We start from the raw sequence: 6,000 nt of genomic DNA on the forward strand, positions 1-6,000 counted from the left end.
TCCATATGTCAAATAACCATTTTCAATACTGACAGCCCTTAGTCTGACCTTAGTGTTTTTTTTGTGTTTTCCCACCAACAAAGAACAATGCATAGCTTTAGCCAAAATAACCTAGGAACATGTGATCATGAGGCAGATAAAGACTGCGTGACTCATGTTTTAGGAGCTGTAGAGCAGGTTCTCCAGCCCACAGCTGCAGTTCATGCACGCTCTCTTTATCAGACATACCTGCCGTGTTGGTACAGCCTGTAGGTGTACAAGAGGATACTCATCTTTTTCCACCACAGTTTGTTAGTCATTCTGTTGCTCTGAGGTGTAAAACTCCAGACTACACTGGTGACTACTACAGCTAGGCCTTCAGTTTGGTCGCGTCCAGGGTCTAGCCAATAGGAGAGCTTGCTTGGTTAACCCTTTTGTTGGCATGCAAAAATGAACGACTACCCAAACAACATTAGTAACGTATTAGTCTCACAGCAGGTGCTGAATGGTTCATAGTGATTACTGAATAATTAGCAGTTGTTGAATAATAGATCTTAATATAAAAATTCTGAACTAAGCCTAGATTTTAAGGGATTAAGTAACAGGTCACATTAGTGTTTATGTAAACTTTACACGCTTCTTGTTGTTTTGCAAACAAACTATGAATCATAATAATGTGCAATAATCTACTGACTCTACACTAAAGCCAATGCAAAAAATGGCTCTGTACAGTACTGGGGAAAAGGTTCTTAATGGCGTCATTTACAACAGTGACCGGAGCGAGAATCGAACCCACAACCCCTGGAGCTGTGCGTCATGCACTGATTTCTAATTTAATCTATTGCAGCGTACTATTATGTGTTTATTGCGTAAAATCATCCTGATGACAATAAAAGTATGATATATCATGCAGTGAAATCACCAAACTGGACCACATATGCCAGTCCCAAAGCCTCATGGTTCTTCGATGTAGATTGCAGGACTGCGAGGTCACCATTTGGGACTCAGCTTCCATCCCTCAATGACATACATCTCTTCAGCTGCTAAAAAGGACAACAGGTCACCAGTCTTGAACACAGAGGGCTGATGAGGCCGCAGGTTTTCACTCCAACCAAACAGGAGCACTCTCTTATGTCCCCAGGTTATAAATTTATGTTAGAAATACTTTATTACAAAACAATTGTTTAGCAAAATGTACAAACTTTCAGCTGTTGGCAATAAAACAATCAAACACAACCAATTTAAACAGCTCAACACATCAAATATAACTAGTGTTTTCTCCAAAATCAACACAAAATGACTACTGCAGTTTCAGAATGATTCAACCCCTTAATGACAACCATCTTTAGTAGAGCAGACTGTTGCTGTTATGACCTACTGCAAGCATGATTCATAGCCAGACAGCGGTTTCTGGCAGCATTACTTATGGGAAGTGGCCTCCAGTTCATTGATATTCTCAGGAAAAGAATATCTTCGATTTTTATGGGGTTCAAGTCAAACAACTGTGATAACTACTCCAGAATCTTCCAGGACTTCTTCTGAAACCAGTTCTTGGTGGACTTTAAGGTATGCTTGGGATAATTGTCCTGTTGGACAGGAAGGTTCAAATTAAGTCCCAGCTTCAGTGTCCTCACAGAACGCATAACTCTTTCTTCTAGGATTTCCTGATACTTGATTGAATCCATCTTGAACCTGCACATGTTACAGGTTCCCAGTGACAGAGGAAGCAAAACAGCCCGGAGCATTTTGAGTATGTTTGAATCAGCGTTTGGTATGTCTGGAGGAGGACGAATGCCAGAGAATGACAAATAAACATCTAAACTCTTTTTAAGCTCAATCTTGGCCATTACTGAGTCTTTCATTTAAAGCATGTGAACATGGTCTAGTTATTGCCTTGGAATTAAGACGATAAAATCTGTATATATCAAGTAATCTCACTGACTAGATCAGTTTTTTTTACATTAGGTGTTAGTTGAGCAGACAAGCCCGGTGTGTGCAGAACTATGACGTGTTACACAATCGTCTATTTGCTCTCTTTCTACAGGTGCCAGCATACACACATGGCAACTGGCCAAATGGCCCAGTTGAACACACACACACACACACCTCTGTTTCCCTCTCCAAACACTCAGATATGCCACATATCTTCACAGCATGTGCAAAACACTCTTTCTTCACTTTCTTTTTACTGCTCTGTGTATCTAGCTCCCATTGTTTCCCTCTCCATTTCACCTACATACATGCATACACCCACCTCTCAAATCCGCAGACTTGCACACAGAGTTACACAATGGGCCCGGTGTCAGCTTGCTCTGTCGCTCGGATGTCAACATTCATGCGCTCGAATAACATCTTGCCGCCTGCATACTCACTCACTCACCCAGGAGGCTGTCTTTATACACGCTTCGTTAATGCACAATATGAGGTTGAGTTATGGGAAGCGTTCATATTCTGTTTCTTGTCTGATGTAAGTAGGTTGGTGGAATGGTGGAGGGGGTGTGATACAAATATACATACATATATTAGACTCAGGGTGGACAGTATCATAATGCAAGTACTGGTGTATGTGTATTACAGTAACTGTAACCTGTTACAGTTGCAGTGAAAAAGTAAATAAGTAATTACAGGTAGATTACAGGTACATCCAGGGTGATGTCTAGCAAGGATTACATTACAACCGGGGTGTCAAACATAAAGCCCACCATATAAATTTAAAATCCATGGATGCGTCCAATTAATTAATCCCAATTGATTTTGGGAGAATGATCAGGCCTTAACTCCTCCTTTTCTAGGTCTTCATCTCCTTTATATACCTACACAAACTTTGCACATGCAGACCACAGAAAGATAGAAAGCCGACCCGGACTCCTGGCCAAAAACACTTGAGTGAGTCTAGCAAATCTAAAGTAGTTTTTAAGTATGAAGTAGGTAGTATAGATAGCAGAGGCAAAGTAGACTGTACTCAACTATTTAATTGAGTTGAGCAGCTTCTTATTAAAAGAAATCCAAGGACACGGTCAGAATCCACAGCAGAACCACTCAGGATCTCTATTTCAGCTGGGGGTGGGACAACAGAGTCAAACTCTGCAGCAGAACCTCTCAGAATCTCTATTTCAGCTGAGGGTGGGACAACAGAGTCAAACTCTGCAGCAGAACCTCTCAGAATCTCTATTTCAGCTGAGGGTGGGACAACAGAGTCAAACTCTGCAGCAGAACCTCTCAGAATCTCTATTTCAGCTGGGGGTGGGACAACAGAGTCAAACTCTGCAGCAGAACCTCTCAGAATCTCTATTTCAGCTGGGGGTGGGACAACAGAGTCAAACTCTGCAGCAGAACCTCTCAGAATCTCTATTTCAGCTGAGGGTGGGACAACAGAGTCAAACTCTGCAGCAGAACCTCTCAGAATCTCTATTTCAGCTGAGGGTGGGACAACAGAGTCAAACTCTGCAGCAGAACCTCTCAGAATCTCTATTTCAGCTGGGGGTGGGACAACAGAGTCAAACTCTGCAGCAGAACCTCTCAGAATCTCTATTTCAGCTGAGGGTGGGACAACAGAGTCAAACTCTGCAGCAGAACCTCTCAGAATCTCTATTTCAGCTGGGGGTGGGACAACAGAGTCAAACTCTGCAGCAGAACCTCTCAGAATCTCTATTTCAGCTGAGGGTGGGACAACAGAGTCAAACTCTGCAGCAGAACCTCTCAGAATCTCTATTTCAGCTGAGGGTGGGACAACAGAGTCAAACTCTGCAGCAGAACCTCTCAGAATCTCTATTTCAGCTGGGGTCTGCATTGCAATGGCAATCCTGAAACAATATATTGTGCAGCTCTACTGAACACTGATACTGTTCATGAACAGGCTTACTGGGACATGCTGTCCAATTGGGTGAAGAATCTTGCCATTGACTTGTTAAATGTTTTTCACACACATTGGTTTTCTTTATGGAACCGAACATGGCTTTTCTATGGGACTGCTTAAAGAATCCTTTCTTAAACCTTTGTTTTGTGAGTGTGCATTAGATAGGATATTAGGATATTATTGTTTCCTCCATGGTTTGTCCTGTAGCTGCTCTGTTCACTGTGTAGATAATTTTGAATGAATAGACCAATAAATATGCTCTAAATGACTTGGAATAAAGTCTTATTTTACATTGACTTCCATTCATGGTAGCCAAATCAATGAAACAACATTTTTGTCCTCTTTTTTAAAGTCACTATTTTGGAGATACAGTGGAGGAAATAAGTATCTGATCCCCCACTGATTTTGAAAGTTTGTACTCTGACAAATAATTAAACAGTCTATGATTTTTATGGTAGCTTCATTTTAACAGTGAGAGATGGAATATCAAAAAGTCTAGAAAAATCTAGAAAATTACATTTCAAAATCATGCAAAATCATTTGCATTTCAGATGATGAATGGGGCCATGTATCGCAAAATCCTGGGTGACAACCTCCTTGCCTCTGCCAGAGCACTGAAAATGGGTCGTGGATGGGTCTTCCAGCACGACAATGACCCAAAACATACAGCCAAGGAAACAAAGGAGTGGCTCCATAACAGGCATACCAAAGTCATGGAAGGTCTCCTGACCTCAATCCCATAGAAAATCTATAGAGAGAGCTAAAGCTTCACGTTTCCAAATGCACGCCTAAAAACCTTAAGGATTTGGAGATGATCTGCAGAGAGAAGTGGGCCAAAATTACTTCTGAAGTGTGTGCAAACCTTATAAAAAACTACAAGAAACGTCTGACTGCTGTGCTTGCCAACAAGGGTTTTGCCACCAAGTATTAAATGATGTTTTACTAGGGGGGTCAAATACTTATTTCCTTCAATGAAATTCAAGTTAATTTTATTTCTCATTTCAGGTAATTTTCTCAGTTTTTCTTTTGATATTTTATGTGTCACTGTTAAAATAAAGCTGGCATAAAATTATGAGACGTTTCATTTTTTTTAATTAAAACTTTTAAAGTCAGTGGGGGGTCAAATACTTATTTCCTCCACTGTACATGTTTCATTGGACAGCAACAATATATGGCGTTATTAATAAAGAGATATATAGTCATAGTTTAAATTACATTTGAACAGGTAATCGGTAATATATAACACATTTAAAGTAATACTACCTCTAATCACATGTATTACAAAGAGCTCATCTGGTTGTTGATCAGTATTCAACATGTATGTACATCTGAAATGTGGGACAGAAGGACATGTAAAAAGAAAAATACAGACAGGGCAGTCTTCAGTCTTTGTTATTGTAAGTAAGATGAAAAGCAGAAAATGTTTTTTGTCAGAATTCTCCATGCATGACCATCTGCTTTTATGTAGACACAGGAAGCTCATTGTCAGAATGGTAATTGTTGTGGTTACATGGAAGAGCTTAGAGAACTTGAGAGGTAACAGCAACAGCAGTCTTTAATGGAGCATCGATATGATCTAGCGGTTTAGCGAGAAAACTTTTAACAGCAAACCTAATGGCATAATTGTGGTGAGATAAAAACGCTGATAGCTAAAGTGCTTCTTCAACAATAAAGGAACCAGCCAGGTCATGAATTTATTACTGAGAAATGAGAAAAAGTTGAGAAAAAGTTTGTGACATGTGATTCTGTCACGTTTAGTCATTACTCATTACTCTGAGCGAACAAAAGCTAGATTTTCTGCATCTCTTGTTGCTTTGGTGTTTTACAGATTGCACAACAGGCCGATTCGCTTCTGCAGATCTGGGTTTCTCTGGAATTCCAATTGTGTACGCTTTTCATTAGGTCTCAGGGTACTTTAGAGTTAAAGACAGTGTTCACAGAAATATGTTTTACATAAATTCATACTGAAGGAAACTCAAGAATATAAATATAAAATACAAGGGGAAATGTAGAATATGGGCCCTTTAAGATCTACACATATTCAATGTTTTGTTTATGGGGACAATTGCAAAAGCTAATGGTGGAATTTGAAATATTGTTTGGATCATCGTGCTGTTATACAATCCATTTTTTTATTTTTTCCGTATTCTATGCAACTGGTTGCC

Source organism: Salminus brasiliensis, chromosome 6 (assembly GCF_030463535.1).
Source record: "Salminus brasiliensis chromosome 6, fSalBra1.hap2, whole genome shotgun sequence".
NCBI classification, from domain to species: Eukaryota; Metazoa; Chordata; class Actinopteri; order Characiformes; family Bryconidae; genus Salminus; species Salminus brasiliensis.